We start from the raw sequence: 23,139 nt of genomic DNA on the forward strand, positions 1-23,139 counted from the left end.
CATTTGATGGATATAAAGAGGATCTTCAGATATTTAAAGGGAACTCCAAACTTGGGATTATGGTATCCTAAGGGTACTGGTTTTGAAGTTGTTGGTTACACGAATGCAGAATTTGTTGGATGCAGGGTTGACAGAAAGAGGACCGGTGGAAGCTGTCAATTTCTTGGACAAAGACTTGTATCCTGGTATAGTAAGAAACAATAATTTGTATCAACTTCTACAGCTGAAGCTGAATACATAGCTGCATGAAGTTGTTGTGCTCAAGTGCTTTGGATTAGAAATCAGCTAATGGACTATGGCATAATGTTACACAAAATTCCTATTATGTGTGACAATACTAGTGCCATATCTATAGTAGCTAATCCAGTTAATCATTCTAGGACAAAGAACATTGATGTAAGGTACCACTTTATTAGAGAACATGCTACAAATGGTACCATTGAGCTCATTTTTGTTCCAATAGAAAAATAATTAGCTGACATTTTTACTAAACCTTTGGATGAAGCAACTTTCACTAGACTTGTAGGTGAAATTGGAATGCTTAATCCTTCATCATAAGGCAAGAACTCAGCTAATGTTTTGTAGCAGATTAATCTCCATTAAATCAAAATTAATTTGATTTAATTGGAAATTAACTGAAATATGAATTATCAATATTTCAGAAATCTCTGCATATTTTTTTATTCAAATTCAACTTGGAATTTTTCAAATTCGAAGTAAACTGCTCAGTTGTTAATTTATATTCTTAATATGTAAAATTAACACAAGGCAGAATTACAAAAACCAAAAGTATATAAAGAACTGAGTTCTCGATAAGTCAAAATTGACTTCTCGACAAGTCATTTTAGGACTTCTTGAGTGAGTCCTCGATAACTCAATTTACTGACTTCTCGAGTGACTTCTCGATAGGCTTAACAATGACCTATCGATAAGTCCTTGAAGAGTTCTCTATTACTGATAGTTCACAGAGTTCTCTACAAGTACAATTGTTGACTTATCAATAACTCGGAACTAAGATAATTTAAATTAATAAATTATTTGGTAAAATACTCTTGGAAAATTTATTCTAATTTTACTTTGAATTTATTTAAATAAAAGTTAGAATCAATTGAGTCCACCTTTTCGCCAAACTGGGTATTTATTTGACATCTCGATAAGTCAATTTTGAGTTCTCTAAAAGAGTAATTTAAAATGACTTCTCGATATGTATTTCAACTCTTAAAAATGACTTCTCTACATGCAAACTCCAAATGTCTATTTTTAAGTTCTTGATAAGTCATCTGCTTTTACTATAAATACCCAGACTTTTTGATACACACACCTACTTACAACTTTTGAAATCTAAAGTGACCTAGTTTTCAATCCAAAACCGATTTCTCTCTCGTTTTCCATCATTTCTCAGAAATTTTTCTTACCCACTCATTCTCATCAATCAACAATAGCTCTAAATGTTGCAAGAACATTTATCCCAGAGAAAGGAACCAATTATCTTGCTTTTACTGATGCTAACCAAGCCCCTGATAGTTTTAAGGGGTTTGTGAAACTGTTGGCTGAATCCTATCTTGCAGGTGCTTTGACTGCAAATCCAGTTCTGTATCTAGATGTGCTGCATGAATTCTGGGCTACAGCTGTAGTGAGGACTGATGTAAACAACAACTCTCCTTCTACGGTGGTGACATGCACAATTGGAGGCCAACTAATAGACTTCAATGACAAAGATGTTAATAGAGCTTCGGGGATGCCAACTGAGAATCTGGTGGAGGTACCAACTCCTGATGAGCTGACTGAGTTCATGGACTTCATCAACTATGGTGGGAGAATTAACCTGTGAAGCTTAAACAAAACCAATCTAAAGAAGGAGTGGACTTTCATCTTTGACTCTGTGGTAAGGGCCTTTACTTGCAGGAAAACAGGATATGACAACATCTCTGTTGGGCTTGCTGAGCAGGCCTAACTCCACATTAGTATGATATTATCCTCTTTGGGCTGAGCCCACACGGATTTGGTTTTGGGCACCTCCCAAGAGGCCTCATACTAATTGGAGTTGTCTGGCTGCTAATATTCTAGCAAACTGCCCCTCCCACAAACGATGTGGGACAACTCCTAACAATCTCCCCTTCACACATCGGACCCGATACTTGTCGATTCTGCCTCCTTCGGTGTGACCAGGCTCCCCCTCGATCCATACTGAAAGTCCATCTGGCTCTCTGCTCCCCCTGGGCCCATACTGGAAGGCCCGTCTGCCTTTTCCATTAGCCCGTTATGGGGCAAGCCCATCTGCCTCTTCCTAGGTCACTCTGGAGCCCATCTGAGATTGTTATGAACCGTTTCAACCATAGCCCTGATACCACTTGTTGGGCTTGCTAAGCAGGCCTAACTCCACATTAGTATGATATTGTCCGCTTTGGGCCGAGCCCGCACGGGTTTGTTTTTTTTTGGGCACCTCCCAAAAGGCCTCATACTAATTAGAGTTGTCTAGCTGCATATATTCTAGCAAACTGCCCCTCCCACAAATGATGTGGGACAGCTCCTAACAATCTCCCCCTTCACACATTGGGCCCGACACCTGTCGATTCTGCCTCCTTCAGTGTGACAAGGCTCCCCCTCGACCTATACTAAAAGTCCATCTGGCTATCTGCTCCCCCTAGGCCCATACTGGAAGGCCCGCCTTCCTTTTCCTTGAGCCTATTCTGGGGCAAGCCCATCTGCCTCTTCCTAGGTCACTTCTGGAGCCCATCTGAGATTGTTATGGATCGTTTCAACCATAGCTCTAATACCACTTGTTGGGCTTTCTAAGCAGGCCTAACTCCATATTAGTATGATATTGTCCGCTTTGGGTCGAGCCCGCACGGGTTTGGTTTTGGGCACCTCCCAAAAGGCCTCATACTAATGGAGTTATCTGGCTGCTTATATTCTATGAAACTGCCCCTCCCATAAATGATGTGGGACAACTCCTAACAATCGCAAGTGTTGTACAAAAGCTGGTGTATTCAATTGCCTACAACAGATACTTGAATGTTGGTTGCTGATCCTGGAGGAGTTGCAACCAGGCTAAAATGCCCTTGTCAGCTACAGGTAAGAAAATTTTCTTCCCTAGATTTATTATGTCCACTTTAAATCATAAAGTAGAAGACATACACTTACTGAATGGAATAGATAGCACAAAAATAGGCAATTGTAAGCAAGTGTCCAGAATAATATTTGGCTCACTTACTACAAAGAATAAGGTAAATGTATGTCTGAAAATCACTCCAGTTTTGTTGGAGAGGTTTAGGACTTATCCTTATCATATGCCTGACATGAGATCTAACATACAATCTAGCTCAGCTATGATTCCTGACCCTGTGGAAGTACAAGCACAGGAACACTAACAGGGATCTTCCCAAGCTGCAACTATTCTTTCAAAACCTTTAGAAGCTAGGCAACCACCCACTTCATCCTCTCAAAAGGATGAGGTGAGTAAAAAGATGAGAAAGGGGATAAACCTAACAGCAATAACTGAGAGTGGTGAGGAGATAGCTGAAAAAGAATCATCTTTGGTCAAAAGATCCAAAAAAAGTAAACAACCTGAGCTGACCACTCTAGCCACCTCTGCATCCTCTCAACAGGATGCAGTTGTAAAAACAACCAGTAGTGAGTCTGCACAGCCAGCACGGGAAGTAATTCAAGTGTATGGTAGGAGAAACAAGGAAGGCACACACTGTGAGGACACATCCTTGAAGCCCCCTCATTCATTTAGAGGGAGCTGCCAACACTCACAACTGAGCACCAAATTCTTATGACTCAAATTTCTTCTATTCCAATTCCACTTAAATCCACTTCTCAAGTGCAACAAAAATCAAGTGACTTATCTCAAGAAGCTTTGCTCATCACCCAGACACTCCATCTAGATGGTAAGAGACTACATGCTGGGGTAGACCTTGATAACACTATCACAAACATGGGGGGTTCATCAGTTTCTACTGAAGACCCCATGGATACTTCTAATGCACTCTCATGTGCTAAACAGTCTTCAAAGACTGAAAGGTTTAAGGGTAGTACTCCTGAGGGGGAGCTATCTAAATCCTCTCCAATTCAATTGGAGGTTCCTCATGTAGGGACAACTCCCCTCACAACCCTAGCAGATATTGCCTTGGAAGTTGAAGCTAGGAGTACAATTGCCCATGATCCTATCTTAAGGGAGGCAAGTATAGCACATTCAAGTGCCAGTGTATTGCATGACACACAAGGGTTTGAGGCTGGTGTACATGACAGTAACCCAGGCAAATCCCTTCCAATTCAATTGGAGGTTCCCACTACAAGTGAAGAACAACGCACTGTCAAAACCATAGAGCAATCTGTGAGTCCAACTATGACCCCAGTCACAGGTGTTTCTGATGAACCATCCACCTCACAACCTCAACAACCTCACATAATTTCTCAGTGGCTGCAAGAATCTGCTTCTCAACCAGCTTCTGTAGATGATCTACTAGTAGAGCAGAAATTTGGACTGGCCAACATTTCATAGCATCTCCTAACTTCAAATATGAGCAACCAGGACTATCAAGCTATCATGCTTGCTTATAATTAAGAGCTTGAGGGGCAAAAGGATAATATTATCAATGATGCTGAGCAAGATGGAAATGTTGATGCATGGCTGTCTGATGATTTAGACACCAAGCGTTTCACAAACACTTCGAATCCCCATACTTTCATAAAAGACATGCTATGACGTTTCTCAGTCCACATTTCATATGAAGTCTTTTGAACCGATTTAGTTGGAACTCGGTTTAGTGTATATGCAGCCGTTTTTAGAGCATAACCCCAGAAACTTATTGAAAGATCTGCTAGACTCATCATCGATCGCACCATGTCTAACAAGGTACGATTTCTCCTCTCAGAATCTCCATTCCATTGAGGCATTCCAGGAGGAGTAAGTTATGATCCAATACCACGCTCCTTCAAGAAACCTTTAAACTTGAGGATTAAGTATTCTCCTCCACGATCTGATCGTAGAATTTTTATACTTTCCCCGGTTTCCTTTTTCATTTCAGCCTTGTATTCTTTGAACTTTTCAAAAGAATCGGATTTGTTCTTTAAATGATACACATATCCATTTCAACTGAAATTATCAGTAAAAGTAATGAAGTAGTAAAAGCCACCTCTTGCCATCGTACGCATTGGACCACATACATCACTATGTATAAGTCCTAATCGTTCAGAGCTTTAGCCATTTTGCCAATAAGACAAGATTTGCATTATTCATATGATTCAAAATCAAACTTATCCAAGTAACTATCTTTATGTAATTTGGAAATGCGTTTCTCATTTATGTGACCTAAACGACAATGCCAAAAGTATATTTGATTTGAGTCTTTCATCTTAATATGTTTATTATCATTATTTATGTTATAGACATGAGTATCTATATCTAGAACATATAAACCATTAAACAAACGTGCATCCCCGTAGGTAACATTATTGAATGAAAAGGAACAACTTTTGTTCTGAATCAAAAATAAAAAACCTTTCTTGTCCAAACAAGAAACCGAAATAATGTTTCTGCAAATCGCAGACACTTAAAAATAGTTATCTAGTTCTAAAACAAGCCCAGTGGGCAACGATAAAAGATAAGTCCCTACAGCTAAAGCAGCAACCTTTGCTCTATTGCCAACTCGTAGGTCGACTTCTCCCTTCGCCAATGTCCTACTTCCCTGCAGTTCCTGCACATTTATACAAATGTGAGAACCACATCCAGTATCTAATACCCAAGATGTAGAAGTAGACAAATTGACTTCTATAACATAAATACCCGAATCAGAAGCAGTAACAACAGCCTTCTTCTTCTTCAGATGCTCCAAATAAGCATGACAGTTCCTCTTCCAATGATCCGGTTTCTTGCAATAGTGGCAATCACCAACCTTTGGAACACCACCTTTAGGCTTCAAAGCCTTGGTCGTATCAGGTTTCGGATCGGCATTCGATTTAGATCTCATCTTCCTCTTGCCTTTCCATTTACCCTTTCCTTTGGCCTTCCCCTTATTCACCATCAACATGGGAGCAGGGGATGCCTTCAAAATGTTGGTCTCAGCAGTTTTCAACATAGCCAATAGTTCGGTGGGGTTCTTATCTATCTCATTCATATTGTAATTCATCACAAATTGAGAATAGCTGTTGTTTAAAGATTTCAAAATTAGGTCAATCTGGTGCTCCACAGCAATTGGGCCACCCAACTTGGCAAGGTACTCAATATACTCAATCATTCTTAGAACATGCGGTCCAACCGGATCACGTTCTCCCTACTTACATGCATGCAACGATTTAAAAGTATCAAACCTCTCCTGACGAGCCTGTCCTTCAAATATACGTTTAAGGTGCTCTATCATATCATAAGAATCCATATTCTCATATTGTTTCTGAAGTTCAACACTCATGGTCGCTAACATGAGACATTGAACATCCGTGTCATCATCGATATGTTTCTGATAAATATAATATTGAGCACGGGATACTCCTTCAAGGAGAGGTGCAGGGCGAGGGATATCTATGACATAGAGCTTGCGCTCTTGTTTGAGGACAATCCTCAAGTTCCACTGCCAGTCAAGGAAGTTTGTTCCTGTAAGCTTGTCCTTCTCAAGGACTGGTCGCACAGAGAAGTTGTTTGAATTGATTGCCATTTGATATTTACAATATTTAAAATGCATAAGATAAATTAGTTTACAGATGGTTATTAAATTATGTTCAAGTGATTATTCATATATAATCAAAATATATGTCTCCCACTATTTTATCAAATTAATAGCCATAACTATTAATTCGGAAATAGTACCTTCTATATACTTTCTAGTGAGCCAAGATCCAAATTTTCACAACATTTTAGTTCAGCTTTGGCTTTACTCCCAAAACATGATTCAATAATGTAGACAACATTTGTCAATTATATTAACTATATAACTCTTGGATAGTTTAGTGGAACAACATTTATTCTTATTTATCCAATAAATCTCATCAAACTCTATGCCTCTAAGTTCACAATCCTATTGTGGTAACTTAGATAAGTGAAAACCCAAAGGTCTAAAAAGTATCATATACTTCAACACGTCGTTCCACGATAGATGGGAGTACTTCGCTCTGGTGAACCCACTCCTTATCGATCTAGGGGTTAACACGTTGGACATATTGGAAGGCATCTAAATAACTTAATATAAATATTAGGGTTTTGTTAGTATTATAACAATCATGATCCCATCATAAAGAGATTCCCAATTTTCCTTGAATAAAATACTTCAAATCAATACTCGTCAATTATTTAATTTCCAGGTAGTGGAGGAGTCACATCGGTCTCGCTTAAAACCCACAACCTTACAAGTTCTATGAACCCGTTGTTGAAAAAATCGCCCCATGTCAGAAATAAAGAAGATTCGTATTTCATTCCGTGTTTCATAAACACGAGAATCTCATAATCGTTTGTAAATTTTAAAATCTTGAGTCGTTGCAGATTTTATCTTGTTTAGGCATGACATGGGTGACGTATCTAATACTTACATTCATTCATAATTATTCTAATTAAAGCATGTATCATTAACTATTCTATACATACATTCATACATCAATATGTAAAGTGCAATAAAGTAAATGTGTTTGGTTATGGCCCCATCCTATGTGATCTTTATCAAGCTCATGATAAAGATCAAGGTCTATCTAATGTGGTGATCGAAATAAATACAACTACTTATTACATAGGTCTTCTTCTTGGTTTAGACTTCTTGTATGCCTCGTCTTCTTCTTTGAATCAACCCCATTGGATAGCCATATTTGTAACATCCGGGATATAACGTCTAATTATTTCTATCAATAAATGCTTATTATGTGATTATTATGTGAATTTTTGGTGAATTATCTGATGATTGATAATAATATTTGGATGTTGGTATATAATAAAATGTGAGCATGTAAATTTTAATATGACCAGAATAAAATATAGATAATTAAGGTATTTTTCTGGTGATTTTTGGAGTGTTATATGATTTTGTAATGATTTATGAATTTATTAATTATTTTACGCATAATTGCAAAATTATTTTATAAAGCCGGGAATTGTCCAACTTCAACCGTTTTTACGTTTTTACAACCCTAAACTCTTCCAAAAACTCCTTCCTAACATAATCTGGTAATTTCAGACATTTTCCGTGTTTTGACTTTTTCGATCTGGATTACGATTTGACCCGTACGTGGCCCGGCGCAAAATTTTCGATACGATAATCATTTCGATAAATCAATAAAACCCGTATTCTCAAAAGACGGGATAATATTACATTATTTTCGTATAAAGCGTTTTATAAAGGCCCGGTTGGGATAAATATCCAAAGCTGATATCAAATCGGATCGTTATTGCAGTTACTTAGCGACTAAGCAACTAATTTATCGGTCCAAAACGATCCAGAACGAACCAATATTCCGTAAATATAAATAGCATATTTCTTATTTCATTTTATTCGTTTATTCATTTACAACCAGTAAAGTTATAGTAATTACAGAGAAAATCCTAAAAATGATACGTTCTTGAGAATCAAACGCACGAACGAAGGCGTTACCGAACTCCGATTCAAGCGTGTAATATATCAAAACGAAGCTATCAAAATATAGAATCATAATCAATCGTCAAATCAAACCCAGAAATTTCAGGTAATCCTCTGTCTAATTGTTTTAATTCGAATTTATTAAGATTTTAAATATGAAAATTTGTTCTTGAAGTTGTTGATATGAATTGATATTATAATCATGTAGAGAATAATTTTCTGATCATTTTGGTATATAATATGTCAGATTTTGAGGTTTGCATCATGTAGAAAAATGAATTTGATTCTGGAAAAATAAAATTAGGGTTCTTGTTCAAGAACAGTTTTAGTTGATTTTTGGGTATTTTTTATTCTTGGATTATTGACTGATTTTGAGGATTGGAATAGCTTCTCTATGTGATTTGCAATTGATTCGAATATTTAGTTATACCAAACGATTCTCGGAAGTGATTAAACGAGTTTATGAAAGTTGCTTAAATTTTGAATTGATTTATTAAGTTTTGTGTTAATTGTTAGATGAATATAATTACGCGAATAGATTGTGGTTGTAATAGGCTTCGATTTGATACCAGATTTGTTAAGTTTGGCTCGCTTTTTGTCCAAATCGGTATTTCACCGGAAAGTGCCGAGTTCTTCTCGGATGTTGGCCGGAATCGGTGAGGAACTCATCGATTGATGTTGTTGTTGTGGGATTCTGATTCCTGATCGTTGTTAGATGAATTTAGGAGTAAAAGCCTCGAGTTTCCATGTGGTTTTGACCCCGAATCGGGGCTGGGGCCGCGAATTTCCGGCGACCGGAAACTGGAGAAGCTCACTTGTTCCGTCGAGTGTTCTTCCTAGTTCCGGTCACCCTCCCCGTTCTGGCCGCCCTTCGTTCCATTTTCTAGTGCAGCTGTTCTAAGTTCCTGTTTCTGAAATTCTGATTTTAAAAATTTATTCAAAAATCATTTATAAATTCTAAAAATTGTTTTTGAATTCAAATTAATTTAGTTAATTATTATAATTAATTGAATAAATTATTTTAATTCCATAAAATTATTTTCTTTATTATTTTCAAAAATCAAAATTTGATTTAATTATTTATAATTTATTTTAATTAATTATTTATGGATTTAATTAATTGATTAATTTATTTAATTAATTAATTTTATCTATAAATAGTTAAATAAAATGTAATTATTTATAATTAAGCCAAATAATGATTTAAAAATCATTTTGTGCTTTTAAAATTTATACAAAGGTATTTAAAAATTCAATTAATATTATTATTAATTGAATTATTCTTATTTTATTCATAATAAACCAACCGTTCGTCCGTTTAACACGAAACGAACGCCTCTAGACTCAGAAAAATATTTCGCTTTCAATAAAAATACTTTCGAAACCTAATTTCTTTTGTATCAAAAGATCACTTGTTTTGCGAATCATTCTGAGTCAACTATTGATCAATAAAATACTCTTTTTGAGCCGATTTCATTCCTAAACGTATCAAGATCTATCTTTTGACGATTCAACTCATGTGCTACATGAATTATATGACTACGTGTTATATGGAATATGTGATGCGTGCCTTGTGTGTTTATGTGTTATGTGAACTATGAGTCCTCTTGTCTATTAAACTTTATATGATTAAAGATGATCCTTATCTGTTATTAGCGGGCGGGTTGATGATAAGGATAAACGTATAGATGAGACAATTATATATTTTCAGTTAATTGAATGGTATCTTTTATGATAGATACTCATAGTGGGAGGCATTCAAAGCCAGACATAGATTGTAGAAGTAAAGCCTGATTGCGTGTAGTAATGAAATGAGTGGATTTAGAATAAAGAAAAACTAAGAGGGTAAATGATAAAAAAGGTCAAGTAGCCTGTCAAGGGAAATACAGATGCAACAGGATTGAGTGATATGGCAACTAGTTAAAGATCAAAGGATTATCAATTGAGGCAAGTATTCCTAACCTTTCTCCTAAAATACTGTAAATATTTATTCGCTCCTATTCTAAGTTCAGAATAGTTAACTGTTTTATATTTTGCTGCAATTACTCTTATTATGCTAGTTCTTTTCATTATTATTCTTATGTTATCGATTGCTCTCTTGAGCAAATACCCATTCTTTCGGGTTATTTGCGAACCCTGAGTTGGGATGTTTTGAGATCAAAATGATTTGACATCAAAATACTCTACGGGCTAGACGGTTATTATGAGGACCAGTGATGAGCTGGATCCTATGGGTCGGGGATGGACCGGACCCTTGGGCCGTAGTGCCTCAGTACCCTATATGTTGGTGGGTCTATGCAGTTGGGTATAGATCCACACTGTATCCTAACTGATCAGCAGGGTATAGTGCATATATTGGTTTCTAATGTTCAGTCTAATTTATTGTTGATCGCCATTAACGGCTTTCCTTCCCGAATAGTTCATAAGTACAAAATCAAACAAAGATTTGATTCAAAAGGATGAAACATTGAAACGTTCACTATTCTTTTACATAAAAATGTGATTTATGACTAAAGGCCAATAAGGGCCGACGTTTTGTTCACTCAACTGTTCTTAATGTATAAAAATGTTTTGAAATTATTCAAAAATTATTTCCAGGAGTTTCTTTGATTTGATACCTGGAAACCAATTATGATACTTGCTGGGCATTTTTGGCCCACTCTTGCTTTGTGAACTCTTATTTCTTTCAGTATCAAATAAGGACGAAAGTGAATAGCTTTTAATAGACATCAAAGGTGGTGAGATTCCAGCTGAAGAAATTTGGAGGTGTCAGAGTGATCAGTACAAGAAAATTAGTAATGAGGTAATGAAATTGTACTTACACAATGTAAATTTTAGAAGGTTAGATTCTCGTTTCATACCATAACCTGTAAGCGATCCTGAATAATAAGGGGTTTTTGTATATTTATTTTAATATACAGGTTTTTATTATTTAAAGTTATGTAATGACACCCAATCCTGACCCCGGATTTGGGGGTGTTACAATATTGAGTCTTCAATTACATTAAATGGTTGAAAGTAAAACTAATCTAATGAACTTACAAGAATAACTCGAGTTACATTCGAGATTTATGATTACAAAGATTGACGACATGCAAGTCATATTTAAAACCAAAACCATTACACTATGGTCGAAAGGCCATAACCATCCACCATGCTCATACAACACATAAAAGCATGTTAAAACACATAATCTGATCTTAACATATCATATTATCCATGATCTAATCATAAAAGAAATATGACAAAAATCAGAAAAACCAGAATCAAATCAGAAAAACAAGAATCACTGTTTACGGGCAGTAAACGACGTCAAACGCCTTACAGACGAGTCGATGATAGCTTTAGGTATCAGTTTTGTTCAGAAGCTCGTTTACCTATCGAATAGGGTATTCGTTTGCGTAAATCGGACATCAGTCCCAGATTTCAGCAAATCTGCAGCAGCCAATTCAGAATCTGTATCTAATACGATTCTCATAATTAGAACAAACATAAATCATGTATATATCAGTATATATACAGATTACATAATCATCTTATGATTGTACAACTCACATGAATATCATATATTCAAAACCATACATATACAAGCATATTATATCAACATCAAATCATGGCAAATCACGTACATGCTCATATATCAAAAACGGTTAAACACATAAATGAATTAAAAACTTTTCGCAAGTAGCTCTGATGCCATTGAAAGGTTTTTTAGCACATAGACGCAACGAAAAACGTAAATTTAAATCTTAAAAATTGAAACCCTCCGCAGGATCCATGCGAAAAATAATATTTAATTTGTAGTTCAGTATGTTTACCTTAAGAAGTTTTACGTTAATTGAAAGATGGAGGTCTTGAATGATCACCACGTAGCCCGTCGCTGGAACGATTGATGCCTTGAAGGTATCCACACGAATGATCGCCCGGAGGATGGATGTGTACTAGCACGTTCTTGAGGCCGCCTTCTTGCTCTCTCTCTATCTCTCTTCAAGCTGCTAGGGTTTATGTTTTATCAAATAAAATATGTAAACCTAATTCTATTAGAAAAAGATATTATATAGGCAAGAGCTAATGGGCCTCCAACCCTAAACTGAATTTTAGAGTTATTATTATTATTAAATTCGAAATTCTGATTATTATATTATTAAGTCTCACTTAATCATCCAATAACTTAATATTGGATTTAATATTAAATTCAAATTTCTTATTTATTTAATTAATTAAGTCACACTTAATTAATAACAAATAATTCGAATTATTTACATTTAATTTAAATCCGAATTTAAATTAAATAATCCTCCAATCATTCTTTGTGCAACCCTTTAGGTTATTATTACGTTGGCAACAATTTTAAATCTAATTTAAAATCATAAACAATGAGCGACATCTAGTAATACATCATTGTTACCCAAGTAATAATAATTAAAATCGGTGAACAATTTAACTTTTCGTGAATAATGTACAATGTAATATAATCCCTTTAGCCTTATATTATAGATAAAACTCGAGGCATGCATTGTGTCATCCTCTGTTAACGTTCAATCCTTCTTTCCTTGATCAATGAGTAAACTATTAAACAAATCAGTATTTGAGCACGACCATGCATTTTATAGTCTTACTCAATCAAGAGGCCAATAATATCACTCCTTTAATAAAGGAGGGCTAAATCCCATCTAGATCATTCATATTTCTCATACGATTCATAATGTACCCAATGTCTATTTTTATTATTACCCGGTCAAGGATAACTTTTAATAGTATAAAAGTATATTAATTTTCGTATAGAAATATAATAATTTCAGGTCAAAGGACCAATACATCATTATCACTGTGTGATTAACTTATGACACTATAAACATGTAGTATCTCACAACGGGTCAATCCAGCACCATGTATTTAATACATGTGCCTGTGTTTTGACTTTAGTATCACCATACCTATGATCAATGAGATGTGATCATCAGCCAACAAACACACTAGTTTCAATGTATTTATTAGCATCCCTTAACAATAATACTTGACTAGGGACCTTTAGGAATATCAATACTATTCTCATAATCTCATTTCTAAGTCACGTACTTAGAGATATAGATTTATATATCATATTCCAAGGACATTTATTAATATAACATCTTATCGCAGAAAATAAAGATATAATAAATTACTAAAGAATAATTCATATAATCATAATTAATAATCCAAATATTTCACAATATAAACATAATAGTGTTGTCTCTAGGGCACAAACACTAACACCTATCACCCCAAACACCTCAAACCTAAACACTAACATTCCATTTATATCAACACAACCACCTCCTAACCTTCTAGCACAATTGCTCCAAGATGCTCAAGCTCAACCAACTTTAGTAGATGACATGCTTGTGGATAAAATAGAAGGACTTGCCAACATTGCTCAACAACTACTAACTTCAGGAATGTCCGATCAAGATTATCAAGCCATTATATTGGCTCATAAAGAAGATGCTGAAGCTCGGCATGACAAAATTGTGGATGAATCTCAATAGGTTAGAAATGTTGATACATGGTTGTCAAAATCAATTACTATAGACATAGAGCATGCCTTGTCAAGGTTTAGGGAGGAGTATGTCACCATTCACTAGTGCAAAAATGACTTTCTGCGTCGCACTTTATGCGTCGGTCATGTGGAGGACCGTCGCCTAAACCCCTTATAAGCGTCGGTTATAACCTTTAACCGTTGCTATTGTCATTTGTATAGACCTGTTGTGTCGGGTGTTCAAATTAACCGACGCTTATAATACCTTTGAGCGACGGGCAAGAAACAACCGACGCCTAAAACATTTTACAGTGTCGGTTCTCTTAAAACCGACGTCATAGTCTCTAGTTTAAGCGACGGTGAAACCCTGGCCGACGCTTTAATGTTTACTTCAAGCAACGACCATATTTTAGCCGACGTTACAGGAAGCAAAGAACTCCAGCAACGCACCTACCAACCCACTCCTGCCACAGGCCCATATGTTCCTTTCACTTTTTTTACTAAGCTTTTATTATTTCTTCAATTCACATAATTTTTCTCCTCAAATATATTTTTCTAATTTTTTATGTTTTGCACTAAAAAAACCTTTTCAAAACTTTAAAATTTGAAATGTATTATTTTCTTATAATTTGTATTTAATTTTAAAATTATTATTTTTACTATTATTTATGTAATTAAATTTTTGTATGTTTGTTACTTATATTTAATGGTTGATATAATTAAATTTAAGAATTTTTTGAAAAATAACAAAGTTCAAAAAGATCTTTACGGATATAATATCACTTTTAAAAAAATAGTGAAAATTAATTATTTTAATTTGCAAATATACATTTTTCTAATATTACTTTTTTTCTAAAATACGGTTTTTCTTCAATTTTATGCAACTACATGCAATCTCGACAGGTTTCTGCAATTTTTTGTATTAAAATATATTTAAAAAAAATATATTTTGTATTGATATATATATATATATATATTGACTACCAAAATTAAAAGTTTTGTTATATCGCACATGTTACTTTAAATTTTTTTTATGTAAGTAATCTTTACATGTATGTTGGAAATATGAAAAAAAATATAATGAATTAGTATGACTTTCAGCAAGCAATAGATGGATCCCGATTATCAAAATTTTAATATTTAGATTTTTATAATATAATATAAAATATTTGATGACTTTTATATTAAAAAGTTAAAGAACTTTTTTTTAAATTGTTAATATAAATTTTTGATACCTATAATTTATTTCATTTAAAATAAAAATTATTAAGATGTCAAAATTTAAATCAAACAATACTAAGTGAAAAAATGAAATATGAAATATTTATATATACAGGACTGAGGAAAAAATTTATTGATCAGTTCAAAAGAGGAATTAAAAAAATGGCCAGCTGCGGTTACCCATGCTCCCACCCACCTCTCCCCCTCCACTTTCTCCCTTCACTCTCAACTCACTAATCGGTACAACTCCCTCAGCTGTAGTCTCAACTCATTGATGTGATTCCTCAATTTGATTAAAATGATGATTTTACCGTGCTGGATTCAATTGGGCTTCTCTGGGTTCATTTCTCTGGGCTAATTGATTCTTCATCTAGGTTCTTACCAGTTTAGGGTTCTTTGTATTAACAAAAAGAGGGATTTCTTTTCCGATATGTATGTCTCTGTTTATTTTATTAAGTTTTTAGTTTTTATATCTAGGTTTTTGATATTATGTGTGTTTTATTCTTGATTTCGATCTCTTTTTCCTCTTTAAACCAACTCCAGGTGGAAACCCTGAAATCTTTATTTACAACTTTTTGGATAATGTTTTCTCTGTTTCATATTGTATTACAAAAACCGGCAAGAATTGTACAAAAGTGTTAACTATATTTTGCTTTTTTTCTTTGGATAAATTCTGAACTTCACGTGCATAGTGTTACAGGTTTTATTTTGCTGTTGGTGTGTGCTAAAAAGAAAGTAATAACCTGTGTCTTAGCAGAGGCATAATTTTTATCTGGTCAACATATTATTGGTGGTAGAAATTAATCAGCCTAGCAATGTAGAAGTCGGGTAGGGCCAAGGTGGATTATATGATAGCTAGATAGAACCTGACTTATTACTCTTTTGAACCCCAGCAAATAGTTGCTGAATCTCAAAAGGAAGCAGTTGTTTGACGAAGGTCACTAAGTAAGTCGTTGATTGGCCTAATAAGACGACTGGATATGTTTTGAGTTCTTACTCACCAGGAGGATGCTCTGGATTTGACACCCCTGCTTCATCAGCAACAAAATCTTTTGAACCCCAGCAAATCGTTGCTGAATTTTGGGATGCCTTACAACAATCTTTGGTCTTCATGTCGCGCGACCTCTTAATATAACACCACTGGATCAAAGTTTGCTAGTATCTAACCTTATCTAAAGAAGTGAAATGCGTACTAAGCCTCTGTTTATCTGAGTTTGACATTTCCAAATCTTTTTTTTGTGTTGACAGATGCTCAATGATTGGTCGAAAATTTGTAAGTTCTAATTATTGCTTGGTAACCCTCTCTCTGGATTGTATAATATACTAAGTATTCTATGTGTACTATATAATTATATAACTTTACCACATAAGTATTCTAGTTTCCTTTTAAGAATATTACTTTTTTGTCTAATTAGATACTTATAGTGATTATATCTCACCATATACACAGAAACCCTTTTTCCGAGGTTTCTGATTTTGATTTGATTAGCTACTTATAGTAATTATATTTTGGTACTAAAATTTTTACTGAAACTGTAAATAATGTCAATTTTAGTAAAACCCATTTCCAAGGTTTCTGATTTGAAGGTTAATTGGTTGTTTTCGCTATAGGGCATGAATCGACGACTATGTCTTTTAATGGACAGTTGTAGTTACTACTCCGGGGACTACTGAGACGAGCCTTAAGGGTGTTTTTGTTGCCAGGGATGTTCAGGATAAGAAGTATAGGCAGGCCTTTACTGTTGTTGGATCCGGTAAGTGATGTAATTTAATCTATATATTTTCCTTGTCGTTGATTATCTGACTGATGCCCTCATGGAAGGTGCCAAATAATTCACTGGTTTTGTATTTTTTGTACATACTAGGAATTCATTTCTCTTATCTGGTGGTAAACGCTAGGTGCTTTAATAATAGTTGGAACTGAATAGTAATATTATACATAAGGACATCGTTTAGCTTGTAGTAAATTAGAACCATTCTCTAAAATGGAAACTTTTGGTAGAATAAAGTTTAATTACATAGAAAATAGGTTGAGGTTCTATCATCTTTTGTTCACTAATTTGTTAATTTATATCGATTGTTAATTTAGTAGTTAACATTGTGCTCTAAGTCCTATTTTTTCCGTACTAATTTGTTCTAGTCCTATTTAATATGCAGAATTGTGCTCTGATATGTTGGTGCAATTGTAGAGAAGTTCTCATAACCAACTTTACGGAAGACAAAAAGGACATGATAAGCTATTGATTGCAGAAAATTTGGACAGCGTTGTGGAGGAGACTTGTTGAACTCCAGGGATTCAAGACCAGGTACAAAAACTTTTCTGATATTAGAATAGGTAATATAATATTTCTTACATGCTTCTTCTGGTCATGCCATACTTTCTATAGTCCCTATAGGATTTATATTAATAATTTATTAATCATTATGCATATATGTCTGGTCTACACATGGATAGAATCCAGAGCTACTCATAAATTGCATATATACACATGTCTTAAAATATACACATGTCTTATTGACTTTCAAAATTAATGTTCTATTTGTCTAGAGATTGTATGTTCTGCTACTATAGATTGTTTGTCAGGAGTTTGAATTAATGTCGGTGTTTGTCTTGTCTCACTTAGTGTCCTAACATGCTTTTATCTGAAAGTATCTAGTAACATTATTGAGTCTGATTAATAGATTTAAATTCACAACCTTGTATTAGAATGAAGATAAATATATCCAAACTCTATTTGAGCAAATATTTTGTGGTAGTTACTTCAAAGCATAACTATGATAGATCAATGTTAAAATTGATACGCAATATTGGTGACTAGTAATATCCATCCATTGTTATTGAAGCCATATAATGTCTTACAAATTTTTGTTCTTCTCTATCTCATTTAGTTTCTTTCGAGCAGAGACCCTATTCTGGTGAAAAGGATTGCGGCCACAAATGCCCTTGAAGCTAGGCACAGGAATTCCTTATATTTTTGCACCTTATATTTCTGTAATTAATTAAATTTAGAGAAATATCTTCTTAACTAATATGGTTGTGCGGATTGTGTCTGCAGTCTATGAAGAATTTCTTGTGTGCATTTCTTTCACTCTCTCACTTCCCAGAGTTGTCATGCACATATGTCTACATCTTATGCACAATTAGGCAACCCTGAGCTGCAGATTGGCATTATTCCCGGATTTGGAGGTATTTTTTAATATTTGCTACCACCTGTATAGGTTCTAAATTATGATGTCAAGGGTTAAGAAAAGTAATTTTAATCTGAACAGAGAGTTCAACCACTTCTGTTAAACATTTTTGGAATTACCAAGTAGATGTATCTTACATTCCTCTGTTCCTAACCTGTTGTTGAGACTAGGGTGTTTACCCCTGCATGTCAACTTGACTACTTAATGATCATTAATCTTTTCAAGGACGCAAAGACTCCCATGCCTTGTTAGCGCGTCAAAATCTCTTAAAATCATATTGGTATGCAACTCTTTGCTTTTGTTTTTTTTATATACATTATTAAATATTTTTCCCAACTTAATACTACTAAAAAGGTTACGGAATCAATCTTTCTAAATCAAAATAGTGAGATGTCTATATAGTTGCACATCACATTTTTGTGCTAGAGATGTTTTTTCGTCCTATAAGCTTCCAGTGTAGTCTTTAGGAATTTTACTAAAACTAATAGACTGTAATACTGATAGCACACATTGAAGGTTGCAATCTTGGGAAAACAATTTAATTAAAAGTTAGAGAGTGTAGACAGTATTCATTAAGTTTTTAATGAGTCGATTCGATGTATTTTGTATTCATGTATTTCTATTGAAATCTGGCTGTATGAACTTAATCATGTTTCTTCATTTCTGATTTATAGGGGCATGTAAACTCAGTTCCATATTTATGAAATCCACTTATGTTGACAGGTTCCAAGAATGTCTGATCGTGGACTGATACTATACCAAGAAGTGTAAAGAAGGTTGCCATTCTTGAAGGAGGGTCAATTGGATCTTAGATAGCCACAACATTGATTGTTAGTAATTATCCTGTGATCTCAATAGAAGTAACTGAGAATTTCTCACAGGCTGGGATTGGAACAGTCAAAGGTGAGGTCATTATCACTTAAATACTTGTTTACTTTTTCATATATGCTACTTTGCTACTCTCTCGTTTGAGGTAAATCTTTCTATTTTTTTGCTTCATCAGTATGGTTTGATACTTCAGTTTATGGAATTTGTTATAGGTTACTTTTACCATGTAAAGAATTTTATTATCTATGATTTTCTATTTGATTCAACAAATTTTGTACTCATTTTTGTTACATTTCTATCCTCTCATTTGCATCATAAGCTAACGAGTCTCCTTCCTACTGTAGGCTTGTGGTATCAGCTTAGACCTCTGATAGCATGCCTTACAAGGTTACAGGTTGCTGTTCCCGATGAAGTCACAACTCACAACTGAAAGTTGCTCTAGCCTGTTTCATTAGCTTCATTTGGATTAAAACAGTCTGTCTGTAAAATGTAATACTCGTAGATATTATTGTACTTTTTATTCCAAGGATAAACAAGATAGCACAAATTCATTTAAATTAATTTTAATCAATTTTATGATGATATTTCATAATTTTACTTTTGCGTGTTTGCAATTGATGTTTGCTATATTTTTATTTGATGGATGTGTATACATGTGAAGTAGGTTGAAAACAATATCAATAAAATGGTAAAATATATTTTTTTTATTTAAACAACTTTAGGCGTCGGTTATTAGAGGAGCAACGCTAAAAATAAATATTATAGGTGTCGGCATTTTTATCAACAGACGCTAATAAAAAGACTATATGTGTCGGCTATTCAAGACAACCGACGATGTTGTACATCCATAGGTGTCGGTTAAATGCCCTTTTGCGTCGGTTATGAAACCGTCACAGACTAACTTTTAACATCGTCTAATTAACCGTCGCCTAAAGCCTATACCTATAGTGTCGCCTACATTTACTACGCCCAATAACCGACACATTTGACCTATTTTAACCGACGCTAAAAGCCAAGTTTGTACTAGTGATTATGGGTAGCAATGCCAAGGTGCTTACTCCTTAGAAAGCGTATGATGCCATTACAGAAGTTCACAAGCCCCAACTCAAACCATTCAACTATAATGAGAAAGTACTCGAGAAAACTCTTAATGATCATCATGATAACATAGTAAAGATAGTGAGGAAGAAGATATATGAGGTCCTACGAAAACAACTAGAGGTCAAACAACATTTTATCACATTTTCTGATAAACTGTCCACCCTTACACTATCCAGAATATAATCCAGTATCAAGCAACTGAGGGAGTCATTCCTAGCTCTACATACAATTATGCAAAATCAAATCTCTCAGAGTAATGACACCAAGGTCAAACTAGACCAGCTCCACAAATCTAGGTTTGAGCCTTCTGCTTTGATGACTGAAGAAATCAGAAGGGTGGTTCAGAACAACATGGATGGTGGAGTTTTTCTAGCTCAACTACATCTACACTTCCCCAAATCCAAAATCTTCAAAATCAAATCACTGAACTTCAATCATCAAACCACAACATGGCTTCCAAAGTCAGTCAACTCACTCAACAAGTTTAAAGCCAACAAGATACAAGTCATTGATAGACTCCCAGCATTACTTTCAAATGCAGACAAATGTCTCTAGTATATATCATGGCAACTTTAAAAATCCCACCTCATGAAATACTTCAAAATGCCAGAGCTCATATTTTTACACATCCTACTCAGCCTACTACCAAGACTAAGAGGGAGATGGAGAGAGAAAAGTCTAAGCTAAAATCTATAAATCCATAAGAGGTTTGAATGCAAGAGAGATTCAAAAAGGCTGCTAAAGGACCTTGCTCAGACAAATAGTTTGATGAATTACTAGAGTGCCTGAGAGTCTCAGTGAACCATAACTACCATATATATAAGAAAGCTGTTGACAGAAATGTGAACTTCATGAGGGTGATTCTAGTCTCAAATGGCATGATGAAAGAAAGGAGGGTTATGGTTAATTTCAAAGAGGTTGGGGTTGATAGGTGCATGTTGGTCTCTTTATCATTTTTAAAATCTAGGAGAGCCTCAGAACTGGATATCTTCATCAACAAAGTCAAGGTGATGATTCCAGAAGACACCATCTTGCTAAAGGAACTCAAATCAGGGCAATAAAGAGCTTTTCCTGAAACCTTCTTCAGCCTAGCAAAGGGGTGGCTTACATATGTTCAACCACTAGAAAATGCAAACACTTCCAAATACCTAAACATTGTGTGATGGGAAATAAAAGGTTGATAATGACTTTGGAATCAGGGTTGAAGCTGAAAAAGAACAGATCTATGGAGAATATTGAATTAATCGGGATTATGAGGAGATACACTGACAATGCTGAGAGCATGCTATCCAAGACGACTATTAACACTAAGGATGGGGATAAGGATGATGATGAGCAAGAAAAAGATGAGCATAAATCTCTTGGCTCAAATCTTGGTCACTCTAGCAAAAGCAGTGGGAGTAATAAAAATGGGAAGGGTAGCAAGGATGAAAAGAAAGGGAGAAATAAGGTTGGAGAGAAGAAAGGAAGTGAAAAAGATGAGAAAGATACCGAGAAGACGCCAATAAGCCAAAAACCTCAAACTCAGAAAACACAGAAACAAATGCTTAGCCAAACTGAAACTCCAATTGTTTAAACCTCTAAACCAAGATACTTCTGCAAACTCACAGCCAACTCTTTACTAAAAGCACCTGACCTAGCCAACCAATTTACATTGAAAAAGTTAGTTAAATCTCCATCATTCAAGCTACCAATCAAGACACAATTCAAATCTATTGGAAGAAAACCAAGAATGAATAAGGTTGAAATGGGAGCACTATGGGCATATTGTAATCAAAATGATTTTCTACCAATCTGAGAAGAATTCTCAGAAGATGATTACAATATTCAACAGGATGAACTCATATACAAAGTCTATGTGAATATTTTGGGAGATGTGATGATCTACTTCAAGGATGGCACATTAAACATATTCAAGAAAGACATAATGGAAAACTTCTCAATAGTGGAGTTTGAAAGGATGATCAGCCTGATGACTGATAATGATATGTTCACAAGAATGAGGAAGGTACAAGTAGCTGAGATGTTGATAAATAGAATTGAAAGAAGAGGAAGGGAAAAGGTGGAGATGGAAGAGAGAGCTATTAAGAAGGCTGAAGAGTTGGACAAAATGAAGAGAAGATCAAATGAACTTAAAGCTCAAGGTTTAAACAGGGGTTCTGAGAATGGTGTGTTTCTAAACATTAGAACCCACAGATTGTCAAGGTACAAGGTTGAACATCTTGGTAGTTACTCATTGGAAGAATGACTGAAGCTGATGGAAGTATTGAGAGGAACTGAGATCATTGAAGAACTGGAGTGCCTTGTAAGATTGAAGTAACTAAACAGTCAAGATCTATTATGATTTCTCTCAAATAGAAGCTAAGTTTTTAATATTCAAGAACTTAGATTTATAGAACAACACGGTTGATTTTAAATAAAGATCAAATAATTTTTTATAATTGTTTTCTCTATTCTTTACAGTTAATTATTTATCACTACAAATATACTTTAGTTGTTAAGTTCACCAAATCCTAAAACACTTAATTTGATTTACTTGAAAACGTTTGCAAGAAAAATCAAGAAACACACATTCACCCCCCCCCCCTTTGTATGCATTTCATACCTAACACACTTTAAGGGATTTTTAGACAATAGTTTTATTATGTAATGTTGCTTTGTAGCTTGCTTATTTGTGTATCGTTTGTCATGATGTTTTATTGTTTTTCATGTTAGTATCGATTT

General features: G+C 34.7%; 1 long non-coding RNA gene across 8 annotated transcripts; it reads left to right on the top strand.

Moving 5' to 3' along the window:
* The first annotated feature begins 15,437 nt into the window (after positions 1-15,437).
* Positions 15,438-19,915, top strand: LOC141661916 (uncharacterized). 8 transcript variants are annotated; one of them, XR_012550172.1, is made up of 8 exons: positions 15,450-15,729; positions 16,191-16,570; positions 16,909-17,051; positions 17,455-17,603; positions 18,201-18,484; positions 18,657-18,766; positions 19,210-19,389; positions 19,659-19,915. It is a non-coding gene; the product is annotated as an uncharacterized LOC141661916 (long non-coding RNA). The 8 variants fall into 8 exon arrangements; XR_012550174.1 differs by having other exon boundaries at positions 18,712-18,766; XR_012550168.1 differs by lacking the exon at positions 18,657-18,766 and having other exon boundaries at positions 15,438-15,537.
* Positions 19,916-23,139: the final 3,224 nt, after the last annotated feature.

The sequence above is a fragment of the Apium graveolens genome, chromosome 1 (assembly GCF_009905375.1).
Source record: "Apium graveolens cultivar Ventura chromosome 1, ASM990537v1, whole genome shotgun sequence".
In the NCBI taxonomy this organism is placed as follows: domain Eukaryota; kingdom Viridiplantae; phylum Streptophyta; class Magnoliopsida; order Apiales; family Apiaceae; genus Apium; species Apium graveolens.